At 39.1% G+C, this 21934-nt stretch overlaps 1 protein-coding gene across 4 annotated transcripts in view; it reads right to left on the bottom strand.

Moving 5' to 3' along the window:
- The window catches only part of TSPAN9 (tetraspanin 9), a 175396-nt gene that overhangs the window by 139106 nt on the left and 14356 nt on the right, over positions 1 to 21934 (bottom strand). For 2 of the 4 annotated variants that reach the window (XM_062008093.1, XM_062008110.1), the window contains exon 2: positions 3003 to 3126. The exons of the other annotated variants lie outside the window; for them this stretch is intronic. The gene's annotated coding sequence lies outside the window, so the exon portion shown is untranslated. The remainder of the gene's footprint in view (positions 1 to 3002; positions 3127 to 21934) is intronic. 4 annotated transcript variants of the gene reach the window in all.

Here is a 21934-nt window from a genome sequence, read left to right as displayed (position 1 = left end):
AATGACTGGTACCCAAAGACTAGTGCCTACTTATTCACCTTCTTCCAAGGTGACAGTTTGGTATGTAAAATCCAAACACACATACAGGAGGCAAAGAGAGGCAAGAGCAGGTGGAGAAACCCCAGTAACACTTTGTGCAGCTACTCCCAGGGTCACCACAGGAGAACGATCATCCCCTCAAAGGCTTATATGCACACATACACACATATGAGCACAAAGGCATGGGGCCTCCGAAAACCTCAGTCAGGAAAACAGAGATCCAGTCTCTGCTACAACTGTCCCAGAAGAGCCATCAGCCCCGCTGCCCAGGTGTGACAGCCACCAGAGGTTCTCAGGGTCACCTTATAAACTAAGCTGGGGCTTACTACCCAGGAGTATGGGACATAGTACAGGACACAGAGGAAGACCATTTGGTATTGCACAAGAATTATTATAAGATGTTTAGAGTAGGAAAAAAAGGCAGGAGAAGGGAGAGATCAAGATTACTTAGAAGGGAACAAGCAGGGAAAACAGAGGGACAAGAGGATAATATGGGTCAGTTATGTGTAAATAGGTTTGATGCATTGAGTGGGACGGCAGGTCTGAAGCCCAAGTACCTGTGGTGCCTGCAACTGCAGTGAATGTGTAATTGCTAGCAATTATCAAGCCGCACTAGCTTACTGTGTCTCCTGTCTCCTTACTTACCGTCTCTGTTTCCCTCACTTTGTACTAACACCAATCTAGCTTCCACCACAATGCTGGTGCATCTGAATTTGCAGCGTGGAGGAACAAATAACCTAAGCAAATAGAACATATAAAAGAAACTAACCCTTTTAAAGGCATTCTTCACACGGTACAAAAGCAAAAAAGAGATTGTTTTGGATTTTTCCTGTATCACTTATTTTCATATTAAACTTACTTTATGAGATTTAGACTAGACAAAGAGCAAAGAAAGTAACCTTACAGGAGGTCATCATTAAACACATTTCTGGTAAATATTTTGTGATTTTACATTTATTTTCTATTTAATTGAATCTTCTCATGTATGCTTATAGACTAAGAAAAGCAGGTTGCAACTAGGATAGCAGCAATGGCATTTCTTCTTCTTCTGAGAGATGGATTAGAGTAATGCATGCATGCTTTTCACTGCCACTCCTTTTTTTTAATTATATTTAATTACATTTTCAGACTATGCTGTCCTGTCCTATATATACACTTGAACATGAACAAACATAAGATCCCTTTATGTTGCTCTGCTTCTTCAACGTTTGCATGCTCCTGATCAAACAATGAGCTGTCAGGAAAATGAGTTGATCTTAAGTCATTGAAGAAAGAGTTCAGTGAGACATGAAGATGCACAATGGGATTTTTTTTCAATCTAAAGCTGTCAAAACAAGGCTCCAAATGAGCCACTGTCTCAGACAATACAGTTTTGTTCAATGCCTGTTCAAGATTTTGTGGGGCAATTTTTCTTTTCATCTTATTCATGCAAACTGTACATCAAAATGCTTTATGTCGTTAGATAACAGGAGACAAAAGCTGGAGGCACAGGTGGAGGATATGTCTCAGTTGAGCCTGGATATTAGATGGGAGTTCACTGAAATGGACAGAGAGATTTCAGCATTGCAGAGGCAGCAGCTGTTGCACTGACTAATTAGACTGGGCTGAGGACTTCATGAAGAGAAATTATAGCACAGTGAAAGAATACAAGGATAAAGGAGACAGAGTCCTTTCTGAATCAGCAGGTTATTGTAAGTTCCTATAGGTAGGGGAAATAAAGCAGTCATTCTCTCAAGAATGTCAGCATCTTATTAATAGAGACAGAAGCTTGTTCAAAAGCTGTTAAACAAGGAATTGGGATGATGCATTATATGAAACAAAAAGTAGAAAATATTGAAGTTACTTTTAGTCTTTTGTTTCATGCAGATGCCCTTTTTCTGCATACTGGCTATGCAAAGATACAATAGAAAAATACAATCTCTAGTAACTGGCTGCATGAGAGTGAATTTTGTTTTGTCAAGTTCAATACATCTTACAAGCAGCACTCCAGCCAGCAGATGGGAATACTGAAGGAGAGGCTGATAAAACTACTGTTACCAACATCACCAAGTAGTTTAAAGAACCAGAAACAGAATTGCCCTATTTCCCTCGATTATATGCTTTTGCACTGGGTCATGCACTCCTCATTAGTCCAGGCTCCTAGTAAAATAACTCTTTGAAGACTGCTGACCATTCTTTTCCCTTTTCCTTCACTTACAGTTCACAGAATTTTCAGATTTAATGGGAGCTTTAAAGACACCCAAGTGAAAGTCAGTTGACTACGATCTGTAACACAATCAGAAGTTCACTTGAGCAAATGAATATGAACCAGAACATGAACTCCACTCCTGTTCTGTAGGATAGGAATGCACAGCTGTTACTGCATCTCATTTCAGAGAAGCATCAGAAACTTGACATTCATGACCATCAGAAGCACATTCTGAAACTCTGCTCTACTCAGGTCCTCACTGGCAATTGGCCAGGCCCTTAGTGATTGGGACCACCATGCATGAAACGTATCAGATGGCATATTGCCTTTTGTGATTTCTGAGAACAAGGACTGCTGCAACACTTCATCTCACTACTCTCCTACCTCAAATGGAGAGGGAGCACTAGTCTGTATTCTTACACAGATGTAGCCAGCCTGCATTGCATCCCTCTGATTCTAGTGACTCTGCATTACGGAATATGTGATGACACTCTACAGCACACAAATAAATGTAATGCAGCACGTTTACTAAAAAGAAATACTCCTAAACAACATTTCCTTGCTGTCTCTTTCAAATCAAGGAGGTGTTGCTTAGCACTTTCTGTTAGCAAACTTCTTGCTGGAAGCTCTAATAGCATAGGTTTTGCACATACTCTATTATTAAAAACAAGTCTATCGGGGAAAAAAAAACCCAGGAAGACAAACAGTAACTATGTGACCAGTGAATTAGTTTTTAATCAGAAGTTATACCTTCACGTGAAGGTATGTGGTTTACCTGTTCAAGTAAGAAATCACTGCGTATTGGCTGCAGAAGATTTTCAGCTTCTCAGTTGCAACTGGGACTTCACAGGTAGCTGCATCAGGTCACTTAGTGCTACCAGTGCTTTGGGATCCTACAACTAGAAGGGGAATGGTAATAAACACCTCTTCTTTATAAAACACTTTGGGATCTTCAGTTCAGCACACCAGCAAAGCTTTTGTCCTTTTGCTGTCTACAAATTAAAGCTCAGTTAGTTTACAGGGAAGGCTGAAAGAAAAAAGTGGAGAAATGAGGGGAAAAAATGAAAGGTTTAAGCATTTCTTCTCTCTCAGCTGTTTGACACACATCATCAGATTTGCATTGCTTTTTTTTTTTCCCTTTCAAAAATGTTTGGGCAGTTCACTCTTCCACTTGTAGTGAGTAAGAAGTTGATGCAGCATCTTTGTGGCCGACAAACGTTTGGAAGTTTTGAGTCAATGAAAACAGCACACTGTATTTTGGAGAAACAGTCATAGAGGGATTAGGGAAATTAGCCACTTTGGTCAAACAAGAGGATTTACATAAAGAAGAGGAACACTACAGTTTAAATCAAGGGCTCAACAGTATCCTAATTGATTGCTGGAGACTATTTCCACTACAGACTTTCTCTACTTCTGCAGCTCCATTCTGTATGTAGCTACCCCTTAAGTTACTTCATCTGCATACAACCTGAGTTCAGTTCTGGTTTTGGATCAACAGAAAATTAACTTATGAAGCATATCTCAGACCCCTTGGTATCAACAACTTAGTTGCTTTTTGTTTGAGGTTTTTTTCATGTTTTTTCCTGTGCATTTTAACACAGGATTAAGATGTTGAATTGTAGCTGACACAAACCAAATTAATTAGAACAGCACCAAGACACATCACATAGCCTGAATGGCTACAGTCTCTACTATGATCTTCTTACAGCTGTATTCTGCAGAGCAGATCCAGCCTCTCACATACCAAGTCCCTCCCACATACCAAGTCCTCAAGCCACAGTCTTTGCCCACGGTGCCCTTTAACAAGGCATACAGAAACACTAAAATGCAAGAAGCTGAAAGCAAAGCTGGCACTCTAATGAGCACTACTGACTGAATGGGCACTGACTGAATGAATATTGACCACAAAGCACTAATTTAGCAAGTACAGACATCAATAGGCCAATGAAGGCCTAGGGTCATTTGCCTACACCGGTTTTGTTAGTATAGACATGCTGTCTGCCTCATTTCCACCCTTACATTGACATAAACTGGAAAGTTATACTATGCCATCATATCAGCAAAATTCAATTTTCCACTGTATATTTTTCCACTTAAAGAACTGATTTGAACTGCAGCTCCAACAGAAAGCTTACTGATACACCTCCACAAAGAAAGTAATTTACAGTATAAACAGTAATCTTTGATACTGAACTGCAGCTACTACTGGACATTCACAGTGCATTTTATGCAATTTATGTACAGGAGGATAGTCCTTTCCCTGGTCCTGCTGGTCACACTATTTCTGATACAAGCCAGGATGCCATTGGCCTTCTCAGCCACCTGGGCACATTGCTGGCTCACGTTCAGGTGGCTGTCAACCAAGATCCTCAGGTCATTTTTCACCAGACGGCTCTCCAGCCAGTCTGCCCCAAGCCTGTAGTGTTGCATGGGGTTGTTGTGGCCCAAGTGCAGGACCTGACACTCGGTCTTGTTGAACCTCATACAACTGGCCTTGGCCCAGTGATCCAGTCTGCCCTCAGGCTGATCAACACTCTGGCTCACCTTGGCATCACATGCAAATTGACCATGGGTCCACTTGGTCCCCACTGCGCAGGATAAAATCAGCATGTAGTCCCCCATCAAGGTGGGAGCTGCAGCCCCAGACCTCCTACAGGGCTCCAACCCGCCACTCCCATGTTGTGGCTTGCAGGCCCTCCCCTGCACCAGCTTAGCCTCCCCACACACCATACTGCGCCACTGCTTCCTCTCCTGCCAAGCCAGGGCTGTGCCAGTGACCTGCTTGGGGCCTGTGGGGCCACCAACATTGCCTAGTTGGCCCCTTCAACTTGGAGCACTCCCAATGCACTTTCACACCAGCTGCTTATGCCTTTCGAGCATTCAGCTATCATGGGATCAACACACATAGAGGCGTGACACACATGGTCTGTGCTTCTGTAAACTAGCTCTCACCCTTGCATGCCATTTCCCACCTGCTTAAGCAAGGACAAGGAGCCAAGTATCTTAGGCCATTAGAAGAGGTTAATGACTAGGGTATAGTGACAATGTTTAGTTTGGGATGACCATGAATCAACAGCTTCATTGTGTGAACCTGACTATCCTTGGAGAGGGACTAGAGATCAATAAGGAGGGAATCTCCTGCCTCAGAAGGGCCAAAGGCTGGATGGTTGCCCAATGAATGTGAAGTCAGCAAAAATCTGTGGTAACTGGGGGAAGGTAAATGTAGCAGGGGATTAAGGCCACTGATTCAGTTCAAGACCTAAATGACCAGACTGGACCTTTTCTGCTCAGACCTGGCCCTCAGCCCCATAAGGAACATGTGTGCTAATTTACATGGCAAGTGAGGCTAATTTCAGTATAGCTAACCAATAGCACAAGGAATGGTAATTACTAACCAAAATGTGTAAATTTAGGTGGGATTTTACTAACACAGTAACCAGATAAATACATGAAAGTTCTTTTGTGTGGTGTGCTAGCTTTGTGGAATTACCACTTATCACCCATCTTTGCACAAATAGGAAATAAAGTGTTAACACTGTGTATAGGCTGGCTTATGGCACACTGGGTGTCAAAACCTCTGCTTTGTGGGACAACACATTTACAGTATTATGTTCATTTTTTTCCAACTCTTTGCATTCCAGTTTGTTTTCCGTTATACTGAATAGCATCCTTCACAATGGGAAAGGCATTATCAAGCAAGAAAACCTTGCCTCTCAGGCAAATCTTATTCTTTAGTCGATCTTATACATCTTACTACGATGGAGTAAACATTCTCATTATGGGGGAATTTCTATACAGCTCATTAGAAACAAAATTCACACACACATCATGAGTTTTTACACAAATGTACTGAAGATACCCCTGTTAGCTAAACATACCTCCAGCAGTAAACATTCTAAATATTACTAGAAGCACTGACTATGCAAAATGCTAGATTAAATATTGCTGGTGATTTTGTAGTCATTATCAAGATTTAATTTGCTTTTTTGAAAGAAGTACCAAGGAAAGTTTCAAGATCGGGGGCATACAGAGTTAATTTTACATTTTAAAGTTTTTAATATATCTTTTTATATTTTAATTAATTTTATAAAAGGCTGATTTAATTAGCTTGTCCTGAAGCCTCTTCTTCCCACAAACTGGTCCTGGTATTTGGTACATATCTGTATTTGGTATCTAATACAACTGAGCTTATATTCTGTGACTCAGAGGTGCTTTTATTTGCTTAGCACTTCCCTCATTTTTGTTACAAGTGGAAAAGTCTGCAAGCTTTCAGAGCCTTTCTATCTTACTTAGACAAACTACTACAGCCCTAACTATAGACAACAAAAACCTTTCCTTGTAGACTACATTATGATGCAATTAGAAAAGGTCCTGATAGATCAACAAATAGGAAACAGAAGGACAAGAATTCATTAATGGGCTCACTCCAGAAAATATCAACTCACTGATCAAATATAAGTAGTAAAGGTGGGCATCTTCTTATCATTTGGGAAGCTTACAAAAGATAATGGCTTCAGGTTAAACATTTCTCATGCAGATGTCTATGTCCTATGCTGGTCCTGAAAAGCATGTAAGCAAAAATCACTAAATGCAGGGCTTTAAAACATATCCATTTTAATTCTCAGATAAAGGAACACAAATAACAGAATTTTCTCTAATCTGCTTTCCCCAGCTTTCCATTAATAATAAACAGAAAGATGAGAATTCCACAAAGCTGTTGTCCTTTATCCTTGAAGTTACCTTGTACCTATAATTGTTCTCAAGCTTTTAGGGTGTGTCTAGCTGCGTAAGAGATTGCTAAATATGCAAGCTATCTGATTTGAAGCACAAGATTTCTGGACTTTCTCCTAACGGTAGGACAACAGAGGTTCAAATCTGTACAAATCAGAATGCCACAGTTCTGCATACTTAGACAAAGAAAGAGATGCTCAGCAGGCAGAAGGGAGGAAAGAACAGCGACAATGCAAGGTATGCTTTGGGTTCAGTTTACATCTGCCCCAGGTGAATTATTTACTGATCACTGGAAAGCAGAGGAAAAAGTGTCAACAGTGAATGAACTGTTCCTCTACATGCTCTTTAGTCTTGATACAAACCAGGCACCCAATTTTTTTCAAAATTCTACTTAGAAGTTAGATTACAATTTTCTTTCTCATCAGAAGTACAAATTATCATTCTGACAAGATCATGCCATTTTGTTAGGGTGGAAGTTTTGTTTTCATTACAATTACTCTCTATTCATAGAATCAAAGCATGGTAGGGTTGGAAGGGACCTTTAGAGATCATCTAGTCCAACCCCTCCGCAGAAGCAGGTCAACCTAGATCAGGTTGCATAGGAACATGTCCAGGCAGGTCTTGATGGATAAATATCTGGGATTTGAAGAACTTCTATATTGTCTGTCTTCAAGACAGCACTGAAATATCACAAGTTATCCTAATGGCTTAGCCCATGCAGTCCTGCAATGGCTTAGGTTTGGATATATTTCTTTCAAGCGTTTAAGATTCCAGTAATCATTATTTCAAAGACCTCTCTGTGACCTCCAACACCAACAGAAAATAATCTCATTGATCTCACCACAGAAACAGAAAGAATCTCTAATTTTAAGTTGTTCCATCATGTCAGGGAGGGTTGAATTATCCTTTAAAAAATAAGTAGCACAAAGTATTAAAAAACCTTTCTGTCCTCAAAGCAAAGACATTTTTTTATATGACCAAATATGTTGTCTAGAAGATATGTTTAAAAGTAATACAGTGCGTCCAGACAAAACCTATTTCCTAACACCCTTCCAGCCTATATCTCAAACACATACAGCTTCATACTGTGGTCAGGGACAAACTGATGTCCCAGGTCATTAGAATTACAGTGTCCAGAAGCTTCATTGCATTTCTTAATGAGCTGATATTAGACTATTAAGGAATTATAGCTGAAGCCACTATTATGCTATGATAGCCAGTACCCTCTCTGTATTCAGAAGTGTTGGAACTTGGTGGCATTTGGTTTTTCTCTTAGCTTCAGTACCTCCCTGAAAATACGCTATGAAGCTGCAACTCATAGAAATTATAGTTACCAATATTTACTGATACGTGTCATGTCCCAGTAAAAAGCCAGATGGAGGATGAAACAAAAACCAAATGAAAAATATGAACAGCTGAGAGTGAGATTATTTCTAGCAATATGTAATTTAGGTGAAGCCTTTAAGTTCCTGGCAAACTGCCCATGAGAATGTTGCTTAAGCCAACTTGGATATATCTGACATATGGATGTTTACATAAAGACAGCAATTACGAAGTGCTGCAGAATCAAATTAATTAATGGCAATAAACAATTTAAACAAGAGAAGAAAAAGCCAGCACTGGAATTAAAAAATTACATAAACTGCGAGTTTTCCTAGCTAAGACTGAGTTATCCATGACCCTGAAAATAGTTTGAACTCTTAAATGTTTGCTAATTTCTGAGTCAATTATTGATTCAGCCTAATTCTTTCCTTGGTTTAAATTAATAAATTAAAAATTTTTAATTTGTGAAAGTGAAGTGGTTTTAACTTCTTTTTGACAGCATCAGACATAGACTAATAACAGATTATACAGGTTTCCTGAAATGCCTATCAATCTTACATATTCCACAAGGAATGCTGAAGCTCATTTATGAGGTGGTATGGTGCCACATGAGTACATGAAGTTCATGTTTCAAGGACCTGTACTTGTAAGTCGCAAAATTCAAGATTCTGGTTTTAATCATCATAGCCAAATTGCTTGAGAGACAATTATCCAAGAGACTGAACCCTGATGACAACTGCTGATGTAACAATCTGGCCGTGGCGATAAATTAGAAGAAACTACTTAAGGGGGTTCTCAAAGAGAGGTTCTTGATTTGGTTTGTTCACGTTCACTGAGAGTTCAGCACAATTTAAATTCATTTGGACACACAAGGACATTATTTCTCACTCCTCCCAATCTTTCCCAAACTCCAGCAAAAATGATGGGTTGAAGATTAGGACTTACTGACTTATAAACAGTCCTTTCACTTGCATTTCATTTGTCAATAAAAGACCTATACACAAAATGTGCTCTTACAGACTTCAAGTGAACACAATCTTGCTGTTAAAAAAAAAAAAAAAAACAACAACAACATGAAATCAACCAAAAAAACTCCAAACAAATAAAATCTTTTTAACAGAAACTCTTTACCCATGCAGATATTCTGATCTCAACCTAACCACTGAAGCAACTGAGAGCACCAGATTTCACTTAGCAGTTCCTCTCTGACAATCATCTCTTCTAGTTCAGTGTTTTGGAACAGCATTTTGGAGAGTTGTGCCAATTTTGCTTTAGCTACTTCCAGTTAAGGATGTTCAAATATATTTTTAACTAATACAATCAACAGGAAGTCATGAAATCACTGAAGGAACCATTAGCACATAAGCACACACTACCCATCCCTATAATCACATAATTGTCTGTGTCTCTCTTGGTTTACATCTTATCTCTTGGGACATGATGGCCTCTTTCAACACAAAATAATTTACTTATCCAGCTAAAATAAAGAGATGTCACTGCCAATTCTGTCTGTTCCTCTAAAAATATGCAATTTAAGAGTATTATCAAAACGCACTCTTGATACAACTTACGAAGAGTACCATGTTTCACTACGTATTTCACCACAGTTTCTTAATAAAAAACCTAATATTTCCAATTTTAGGTTTAAGCCAATAAGAACTCGTGTTGCAATTTTCACGAGTGCAAATAATCAATTTTAACTGTTTTGACCTTTTTTTTATAAAGGTTTCATATAGAATCATGTTTTCTGATTGCTGAGAGGGTAGAATAATATCCAGGACAGGAATTGCCAGTTTGAAGCTCCGCTAGGGAAAAAAAGAATTACTTTAAAGCAAAGCATAGAATAAGTAAAGATCACCTCAAGTGTCTTGGAATTTACTTTAAAATCACATACCAACAAAAGCTAAAAAATTAATCATAGCTGTTATAAAACAAACTTTTGCTTTCTTGAGAAAAAATAACAGAAGATATCTTTAATACATTCCCATCTCTGGCATTTTTCTCCTTGTTCCTGAAGCAAAGTGGTTCAACATACCCATCCAATCATACAGAAAGTACAAGGAGTATGTCTTCACAGGTACTAAAATGTGAAACTATTCCTCATCTTTGCTGATCAGTCTAATTACATGATAGAGCTATTAAAGCACAAAGAAAGCTAGAAAGTTGAAAGCTAGATTTTTAGGTTTTAAAAGGCCTGAAAGAACTAAAGTAAATTAATTACTAAAAATAAACATAATCTAATAGGTGGCTACCAAAACTCATTTCTTCAGCTAATGAAAAATTAAAGCTGCTCTCCTGAAGTTGGTTTTCTGAAAGAAAAGAAGTGTTTCAACCGCCCTCTAGTGTTTCTCTTGAGAAAAACAGAACACACCTACCCCACTTTCAGGACTTGGAGAACATCTCCGTATGTTACCATGGTTGTACTACTTCGGTCAGCAATAACAGAGGATTATCTGAATGCAGTGTGCCACTGCCTTTGCAAAGAGCAGGGATTATATTTACTGTAGCCTATCAGCAAGCCTGTCACATCATTAAACCTGTACTACATCTAGTCCAGACCTGCCGTCTCAGGAATGTCAGTAGATCAGTTTCGCATGAGTGATCCACTAGTTCTTAAAGCAGGGGAGGAGAGCCTGACAGGTCTTTGATGGCAACCTCCTCAAAGCACAAGAACAGTCTGTTCTATGACTCAGGAAAGTAAGTATACATATAGGAGACTGGCTTAGCTAAAGAAGGAAGGCAGGAGTGGGCTCTAATGCAAACAGGATGTTCAGAAAAGCTTACGGGTTACATAGGAGGAATACAGAAACCCTATCTGGCAAGCAGAGTGCTGCTAGGAAACCCAAAGCTCATCTGAATTTGAAACTGGCAAGGGACATTAAGAGAAACAAGAAAAGCTACATTAGCAGCAAAAGAGACAATGTAAAAATGACGATATAGTGTCAGCAGATACAGATAAGAAGATAAGGACTGTAAGTAACAGAATTGAAGGATCTCTTAAAAAAAATCTCAAACTATAGAAGCCATTGAGGCAAGATGAGATGCATTCTAGGGTGCCGAAAGAAACAGTCCATCTAAAAGACAGCTCAATAGCATCTTCGAAAGTTTGTAGAGGTCATGGTAAGTCTCCCACAATTGGAGAAAGGCAAATATTTAATCTACACTCAAAAAGGGAAAAAGAACAATCCAGGTAACTACAGTCTAGTCCAACCTCACTTTGGTACCTGGTAAAATCACAGTTACAGAATCATGAGGGTTGGAGGAGAGATCATCTCATCCAGCCCCCTGCTAATGCAGCATCAGCTATAGCAGGTTGCCCAGGTTGATGAAGACTCTGCATGTCTGACTAAGCTCACAGTAAAAAAAAAAAAAAAAAAAAGAAAAAAATCCTTGTGTTGAGATGGAATTTTGCATTTTAATTTGTGTTTATTGACTCTTATCCTGTCAGTGGGCAGTACCAGAGAGATACTGTCTCCCTCTTCTTCGTTTCTTCCCACAACAGGTACTACATAGATAAGAATTTTCTCCCTTGAGCTTTTTCTTCTCCAGGCTCAGCATTCCGAGCTTTCAAACCCTCTCCTCATATGAAAGATACTCCAGTCCCTTAATAATTTTTATGGACTTTTGCTGGACTAGTTCCAATATGCCCATACCTTTCTTTTGCTGAGTAGACCACAACTGAGCACAGTATTCCAGATGTGGCTTATCAGTGGTGAGCAAAAAGGAAGGCTCACTTTCTTCAACCTGTTGGAAATGCCCTTCTTAATGCAGTCCTGAATGCTCTTGACTGCTTTTGCTAGCAGGGTGTACTGCCGGCTCATAGTCAGTTTGTTGCAAAACAGGACCTCAAAGTCCTTCTCTGCAGAGCTCTTTCCAGACAGTCCACCCACAGCATGTATTGATGCATGAAGTAGGTTTTCTTTAAACCATTTCTGGGCAGATGCAGGTGCTGTTGGTGAGTAGAAATGGTCAACAGAGTTTACCAGTGATAAGTCATGCCTGACCAACTTAGTTGCCATACACAATAACACATAAACAATTGGATTTGTGGACAATGGGAGAGCACTGGATGTCATTTACCTCAGACTTGTATTTTAATATTTGTATTTTAATGGTCTCTCAAAATGCTCTATGAGCTCAAATCCATTTTACAACATTACAGTCTGACTGTGTGGACAACTAACTACACAGGTAAAAAACTGTTTGAAAGACTGAGCTTGATGAATAGGTGGTTGAAGTGTCATATCGTATGCTGGAAGATAGCAACAAGTACTGCATAGGTCTATCTTGAGGCTTGTCCTGTTTACCTTTATCAATGACCTGGAGAATGTGAAACAGCACTCTCATCAAGCTAGCAGGTGACAGCAAAGTAGGTGATGCAGTCAATATGCTTCAGGACAGAGCAGCCATTTGGAGAGATCTAGATAGGCCAGAAGAGTAGGCCATCATGAAAGTACTTTTGAAAAGGATTTGCAGATCCTAGTGGACACTGGACTAAACAGGAACCAGAATTATGCTGTGACAGCAATGAAGGCCAAAAACTTAATGAACTGTATCCACAGGAACATACACTGTGGATAATTATTCTCCATTTAGTAAATATGGACTTAGGCCTCCAGTACAAGAAAGATGTCGATAAACTTCAGCAAGCCCTGCCAAAGGCCACAAAGATGCTCAGGAAGCTAGAGCACTGCACCTATAAGGACAGGCTGAGGAAAAAGAGCTTGTTCCGTCTGTGAAGGATTTGTGGGAACATAAGAGTAGACTTTCCGTTCCTGAGAGAAGGTTACTGAGAAGATAGACCCAGACTCTTGATAAAGGTATATGGCAGGAGAAGAAGAGGCAATAAATCAAAGTTGCCACAGGAGAGAAAAAAATCCACTCCTCTGAAGTACCGGAACAGGTGTCCAAAAGGTTGTGGAATCTTCATCCATGTAGACTTTTAAGAGCCACCTGGAAAAAGTCTGAGCAACCTAGTCTGAAGTCAGCATTGATTTCACTTTGGGTAGGAGCTGGGCTAGCTGATAAAGCTCTGGAGGGAAGTTGGGTCCAAGAAAGCTGGTTAGTATTCAGGGATCATCTTTTCCATGCTCAGCAGTGATGCTAGACAAAAATGCCAGAGGTCCTCATGGATGACTCCTGTCCAGGAGTTCCTGGGCAAACTCCAACACATAAAGGAAGCTCACAGAAGGCAGAAGCCAGGACAGGTAGCCTGGGATGAAAACAGAGCAATTGTCCAACCATTCAGGGACCAGGTTAGGAAAGCTAAAGCCTTGACAGAATTAAATTTGGACAAGCTTGTCAAGGGCAACAAAAAATGTTTCTATAGGTATGCCAGTGATAAAAAGAAGACTAGGGAAAATGAGAACTCTTGCTGGATAGAAATGAGAGATCTGGCTACCCAGGACATGGAGAAGGCTGAGATCCTCAACAACTTTCTTGCCTCAGTCTTTATAAACAATTGCTCCAGTCACATGGTCCAAGTCACAGAAGACAAAGTCTGGGACTGGGAGAACGAAGAACCACCCACTATAGGAGAAGATCATGTTTGAGATCATTTAAGAAACTTGAAGGTGCACAGGTCTATGGGACTTGTGAGATACATTGATGGGTCCTGAGGGAACTTGTGGATGAAGTAGCTAAGTCACTATTCATCACATATGAGAAGTCATGGCGGTCTGGTGAAGTTCCCATTGACTCTAAAAGGAAAAATATAATGCTCATTTTAAAAAATGGAACAAAGGAAGGTCTGGGGAACTACAAGTCAGTCAGTCTCATGTCTGTGCCTGGCAAGATCCTCCTGCAAAGTATGCTCAGGCACATGGAAAATAAGATTTTTGGTGACAGACAACATGGCTTCCCTACAGCATCGGTGGATAAAGATGATGTCAGACGACTGACATCATCTACCTGGACTTGTGCAAAGCATCCCACATCTCTATCCCACATGACATTCATTTCCTTAAATTGGAGAGACATGGATTTGATGGATGGACCACTTAGTGGATAAGGAATTGCAATAAAAAATAGTTGCAGTAAACGGCTCAATGTCCAATTGGAGACAGTGATGAGTGGCATTCCTCAGGGGTCAGTATTGGGACCAGCACTGTTTAACATCGTTGTTGGTAACATGGACAGCAGTTGTTTGCTGACAACACTGAGCTGTGGGGTGCAGGCAACACAGAGGGAAGGGACCCAAACCTTGACAGGCTTGAGAAAGTGCCTCTGAAAACCTCATGAAGTTCAACAAGGCCAAATGCAAAGTCCTGTACATGGATCAGGGCAATCCTAAGCACAAATAGATGGGGAGCGACAAGCAGACTGAGGGCAGCCCTGTGGAGAAGAACTTAGGGATCATGGTGGATGAAAAACCAAATGTGCAACAGCAATGTGTGCTTGCAGCCCAGAAAGCCAACTGCATCTTGGGCTGCATCAAAAGAAGCACGGCCAGCAGGTTAAGGGAGGTTATTCTCCCCCTCTACTCCACTCTTGTGAGACCTCACCTGGAGTACTGCATCCAGCTCTGGGGCTCTCACCATAAGAAGGACATGGAGCTGTTGGAGTGAATCCAACGGAGGGTCTAGTGGAAGATGGCCTGTCCATGGCAGTGGGGTTGTAACTAGATGATCCCTTCCAAACCAAACCATTCTCTGACTCTATGATCACTGGATGTCTCTTTCAACCTGAATGATTCTGCAAGTGACATCACCTTATAACCCTAACCGTAAGGCAGTTAGAGGTATCACAGACTCAATGCCCTAACATCACAAACATCAATGTTTATTTTTGGGTGTTCACAACTCTGAAGTAACTGCATTCATAAATGCTTTTTAAATAGTATTTGAAATCACATTAACAATTGGCATATGTCTATATGAAGGTGTCCTGTTCTGGGTTCTGCTGGAACATGTTTGTAAGACTGAGGAATGTCTGAGTTCCTCATCAACAGCTTTTGTGCTTAGTTCACAGCATTTATTTCAAGAAAATTTGTATCAGTGTCCCTACTCCCTCCATATCACAGAATGCTTTCTTCAATGCAAACATACTGATATAGGTACCAAGATGCAAATTATAATATAGCTATAAGACAAGCTGGAAGCAAGTCTTTGGAAGGTTTCTGTGACACAGATGGTCACCCTTGGCTTGTGTATCACCTCTTTGGTGCCATTATCCTTACTATATCTACTCCATAAGAGCCATAATTAACATGAAAGCTGTCAGTTGTAGAATAATGTCAAATATCTGACTGCAATAGTCAATGATGGGACCTGCATTTAATGTCATTAATCTAAGTCAAAATTTCATATCAATGAAATCATGAGTAGACTAGCTGACACAAACTCTGAGAGCAGCAATAACCCAGCAGGGTCAAACCAAAACACTGCCTGGAACGCAGTGTCTGATGTAATACTTGGCTTTGAGTTGCTCCCATGACTCTCAGTTACACATACAGAAACAGTTACCCACATTACAAAGTTACTTTTGTTTAGCAGTTTTGTGAACTCTGTTAGAAAAGTCAGTGCTGTTCACAGCAGTACTAGCAGTAGGCATTACATCACACTAAGCACCCTGGATATCTGAAGAACAGTTAAAACTTTTGGAGGACAGAAGAGAATACAGTTCTAAAACAGAGAATTATGTTTATAAACATTTAATAGGAATGTCAAATTCTCTAAAATAGAGGACATCGGAGTTCATCAAGTATAGAAGTTTCAAAATCATTTTGCTCAGCTACATGCTTGCATGGCAGTGCTGCTGCTTTATGCACATTCTTAGCATGATAATTCTGCTCAGATATCACAATCAGTACAAGTACCATCCTTTGGGAATCTCTAAATTAGTACAGAAGTCTAGTTTGGCATTCACCCATTTTTACAAAAGAATTCATCTAACCCAAAGGCCATTTCCCCATCATCTTTGTTGACTGTTCCACAGCTGTGGGCAGACTAACTCCTCAGGGGCCTGCTTCCTTTCTCTCTTTTTCCTGACACTCCTATAATGCACTCCTGTTGCATGACAGAAGTCACTGAAACAGGAGGAAAATGTCTCAATTTTTGCTGAATAATAAAAATGCATCCAGTCACCAATAACCTTCCTGTCACGATGACATGCTCACATTGCATGTTGTTACAGTACCAGAAGTTGCCAGGTCCCTTGATAGGAAATTTGTTGGCACCATGGTCAGATCAAAGCAGGCACACCATGATGCACAGCCTAATGTCGTATCACTTAAGAAAACGTAAGATTATATGCAGTCTTGAAATTACAAGTGCTACACTCTCATAGGAAGGGACAAGAACCTCACAGCAGTCAGTAGAGAAATCAATCCTACTTGAAAATTTCTAATTGAATTTAATAATTGGATAACAGACTTAAAAGCTGAAACCAAGCATTTAATATCCCTCTCCAAGTAGGATTTCTTGAGTATTATATTTAGGCATTCATTACCTAACTGTATCCCCCAAATTGTTTTAAGTGTACTAAATTCAAAGCCTCACCTTGAAGATGACTTCTGCAATCTATAATAATGATATGAAAGGAAAGCATGAAAAGTACACAATTTTCTTCCACTGAAACTCAATGATGAGAAAAACAATGAACCTTCCCTTTTTACATACATCATAAAGTAATCTAAAGTTTTCTTTTAAGAATCTTGAAAGGCTAACAAATTAAAAGATAGGATTCTATGCATATGGGTTTTTTTACCATTTGAAGTACCTCATATGTTTGTTCTGATTGGGTATCCATGGAATTATGATAACACAAATAAAAGTGCATAAGCAAGGGTACATATATTTATCTATGGATTTCTGTAAATTTGAGTGCAGAGTATAAAAGGTTGACAAAGTTACTAAACAGCTTCAGTATTTTAACCTATAAAAATGTTGAAGATTCATCCTTTTATCTATCTTTACATGTCCTCCCTTAAAAGAGGAAATTTCTGAGCCTACACTACTTTATTTCTTTCCACATACCACTAGTATCTTCCAATCCATCTCAGGTTCATCAGTCTCATTTAATATATTTCAAATTGGGTAGTTCTAAATGCTTTAATAAATAGGAACTTGTTTGAGCTTGGCTGGTTTTCCTCAACTGCACCCTCAACCACCAGCTGTATATGACTGGTACTAGCCAACTGTAAACCACTGTTCCTGAACAATTAACAATTGTTAAAAATAAAAAAAAAACCAATGTAGAGTTTAGTCTATTCAGTATTGTTCTGTGCTGCTATCAAAGGAAGTGCTTGCATGAAAACACAAAGGCAGGAAACAAAAAAAGTGCATTCCTTATAGCAATAAATAAAAATGCACTGTGGGCAGCTCTAAAGCAAAAACAAATAAACAAAACCAAAACAAAACAAAACACAAACCACTGCAACCCTCCCTCCAAAAAAATCAAACCAAATAACAAGTAGACTGAAGACTACAGCAGTAAACACTTGTGACTTCTAAGAAATCTTAACATTGACATGTTACCCTGAAATTTTTTTCAGCTATTAGCTTTGAAAGACAAACATAAAAATGTCAGTAAACGCCAAAGGTAAAAAAATAGTACTCTTATACAGTTATACTCACTGGCTTTCCCCAGATATTCTTTTTTAATTAGGTAACAAGGTTATAATAATGAATTACAAGGATACCAGTTTTGCTAGCATACTAATTTTCTTATTCAAAACAGTAAAATATCAATATTCAGTTCACTCCTGGAGTCCTCTTCCTATTTTGCATGTCTTTGGAATCACCCAAATAGCACCAACCATCAGAGATGTGGCTGAACAAAGAGCACAATTGACAGTTTTCATGTGTGAGGTCTCACATGAAAAAATAATCTCTTAGCATATCCTTACTTTCTATTAGGTGAACAGAACTTAGAACTAAAAGCCACAAGAAAAAAAAAAAAAGACAGGTTTAATAATGCATATTTTAAGCAATGCTACTCACAATGCTTTAAGTTGTACAGTAACCATTAAACAATATCAAACTAATGAACAAAGCACGCATGTCACAACAAGCAGCCTTCATTAACTTCTTGACTCTGTAGATTACTTTTTTTCCTTATATACCTTTTACATATAAAAAGTAGGACACGCTGTCAGAGGAGCATGTAACACAAACATATTAGATACATAAACAATCTTTAGGCTAAAAAAAAAAAAAAATCACTGGAGACAATACAAACTAATTGCTAGCAACTATATTTTTTAAAGCATGCTTACAAAAAAAAAAGCAAATACAGTTAAAAATCAAAATTACTTTAAATTACATCTGAAACTACTCAGCTTTCTGTTTCCACCTTAAATTGCAAACACTTTGAAAACAGTACAAAAAATAATATGACAAGAAGACGAATGTCATAATATGAGTTTTGCTTAGTAGCTGGTATTAACATACTTGTTATTTCCAGCAGTTTTATGCGTCAAGTCCATTACCATTCAAGCTTATTTAAACTTAGAACAATCCAAAGTAACTACTGTCAACACTCTGTATGTCAATGTTTACATCAGAGCCTATGCAAATACTTTGTAACTAAATTCAATCTAACTTTTCTGTAAGGGTAAGTTTGTGCATTTGCAATTGCTCCTCACAAATCTGTGTCATCTGTCTTGCTCAGAGTCACAAGCACCAAATTCTGGTTCTGTTTTCAGTCACACACTGTTTATACCCTGTGCCCACAGGATCTCCCATCCTTCTGAACCCCTGCTAGCAATGTACAGTCAAGCCTAGCTTAATGCTCATCTCTGGAACGGAAGGTACAAATAAATGCACAAAAGCAAACCAAATCCTATAACCTTAGGTTCAAATTTTATCCATCTTGCATACCATCAAATAGGCCGGGTTCAAAATGTTGGATGCTCATTCTGGCCCATTTGACACGCTTTTGTCAGTCGGTATGTCTTTCCGTTTCCATCTGACTTTATTGCTTGGCCTTGTTACTGAAAACCAACACTCAAACAGGTTTTATCAGCTCTCAGTTCAATCAAATAATTGAATCATATATGGTTCTGGGATTTGCTTTACACAGTCTACTTCAAAAAAGAAATTGTCTGGTGAGTTACTTTGGGAAATCTGTAAAGCTCAAACTCACTACCGAGTGCAAATTAGAGGAAATACAATAAGATCTTCAACTTGCACATCCTGAGCTCTATATATCAATAGTGTGATTATGCTATACTTTTCCTATTAATAATACTGCTTCATGTTATCTACTCTCAGATATCATATACCAAGTCCTAGCCATCTGACTATTTGTTTCCTAATTCCCCCATTTTCCTTCTTAAATATCAATTTAAACGAGAAAAATTCCACAATATGAGGTGAATTCATCTCCATGTCAGCCTGAGGGCAATATAGACACAGGCAGTAAAGGAACTGGCAGGATGGAAAAGAAGAGCTGAGTAGCACAGTTTAGTCAAGATGAGCACAGTGTTGAGAACATGCAAACAGCCTCCCAGTATTGCAATGATAGAAACACCAAGGGGAAGAGTGATTAATTAGCTTGATAGAAAGGAAAGAACTAACATTAATGGCTCCTCTTGTTACCTACATATATCCCCAATGTTTTTTCAAAAGCACTGAATTGTCAGTCCAAGCCAAGGGGCTTGTCAAAAACCCTGGCTATGACTTCTACAACCCATGATACACTATAGAAAAAATATAGAGTACATCAGGAAAAGACTTCTGTGCCTCTCTGCTTAGGGGAAACCCTGCTGCCTGAAGGGCACTCAGATGCCTGAAAATCTGCAGCACCTGAAACAAGTTGCAAGGAAACACATTAACAGGAAGAAATTTGATATTGACTCTACAGAGGGCTGGAAAGTTTAATGTTTCCCCTCACTGCCATCTTTAACCTCTGTAATACTACAAACGGTACTGCTGAGTGACAGAGAACCTGTCACTTTGAAAACCATAGGGAGGAGATCAGGGCTACTAGCACGGACAGTAGTGGAGCTCCTGAAATTCCCATCTATGTCCACGTGGAGCTACAGATACATTACCTAATTTCTTTTCTCACTGAAGAAATCATTCACAGATTATAAAGTCAATATTTTTATGTAAATGAATAAAAAGAAATCATTCACAGACAATGCAAGGTTTGGTACTCTAATAAGTTCTCATACCTCTCCTTCTCACCTTGCTTGTCTGATCTCATTTTGGATTAAATTTTACAGCCTGTATTTGAACAGTAATTTCCAGGCTCTCCTCTCTGTGCTACATGGGAGCAATAACATTGCTCACAGACCAAAACAAACCATACAAATAAAAAAAAGACCTGCCCCAGTGAGGTATCAAGGGTCACCCTAGAAGGTCCCATAGTCCACCACACAGGTAAGGCATAGTGCCAACTTGCCCCTGAACAATAGCACTTCAAACATTTAAAATCCATTATTCAATACATCCTACATGGTTAAATGTGCATCTTATTTAAAATGGCTGCCTGCCAAAAGCATACTATGACGAAGCATCTCACATGCCTTTTTTTAATCCATTACACAACAGTGAAAACAATCAGGGCTCACAGTGCCTAACGAACACTTTTCTTAAGAAAAAAAAAAAAAAACAAAACACACACCACAGTAACTGGTGGCTTTAACTGAAGACTGTCTCCACTAACCAACCTAGGTCTGACTCCTCTACTGAGTAGCTTCTTACAAGAGCTTTTCCTATACATTGAATTTAATCTTGACTGATAAGTAGGAATATCTCACTCAATACCACAAGCTAACAAGGCATTCAATCTTTTTATTTGACTGAAAAACTTACTGTTCAGATATAAGAAATTCAAGTCTGTCTAGCACACACGTAAGTATGAGTATGTTTCACAGAAAATAAAAAGCACATTTCCCTTTCTGCTCATCATAATAAAGTCCTAGGTTGTAAGCAGAAATGGGTATCTTTTAAAAGAAAATCCTTAAATTACAGTAAAAGGTATTTGAAATCCTAGAGTTAACATCGATCAGCAACGTAAAGAAAGTGAGTTAATCTCTAGACCTTCATTAGAGATGGGATACTAATTTTTCAGTCTGCTGTGATATCAATTTCAGAAACAAAATGGAAAGGGTTGAAAACTGTATATTACCATGCAATCAAGAAAAATGTTTGAAATACCCCATTTATCGTCTCTGAGGGATGTCAATTCTTTTGTACTCCTTCATGACGTGATTCACACACCAGCATACTGGGGATCAAGAGTATGCCCATTTACCATCATAATATGATCTTTTAGCATAAATAGCATATGATATTTCAACACTGCCATGAACGTGGACCAGATTTGAAATGTAAATATTTGCCAAACAGTATATCCTTGTGTCCAGTGCTACATAATGGTGTAACTTAAGACACTCAATATACTTTCTCTTCTGGAGCAGAGTTAATGCTGCTGAGGGAATTCTCACTTTCATAACATAAGGCAGTTTAAACATTACAGATGACGATACATGAATTTCTGTAGTGTCAAATTCCTCGACAAGCATGAACAGAAAGAAAACTCCTGGAACAAATAACAAACACTTCAAGCTTCCCCAAATATCTTTTCCCTTGTATACGTCACCCGAGAGGACCCAAGTGCTGCCATTCAGCAAGACTGTGCTGCCATAAGTGGCAAGATCAAGACAGGCTTGAGAGTTGGTCAGAGAGGAACCTCATGAGGTTC

The sequence above is a fragment of the Colius striatus genome, chromosome 1, assembly GCF_028858725.1.
Source record: "Colius striatus isolate bColStr4 chromosome 1, bColStr4.1.hap1, whole genome shotgun sequence".
Classification (NCBI taxonomy): domain Eukaryota; kingdom Metazoa; phylum Chordata; class Aves; order Coliiformes; family Coliidae; genus Colius; species Colius striatus.
The sequence above is the reverse complement of the archived record's forward strand: the minus strand, read 5'-3'. Positions and strand labels throughout refer to the sequence as shown.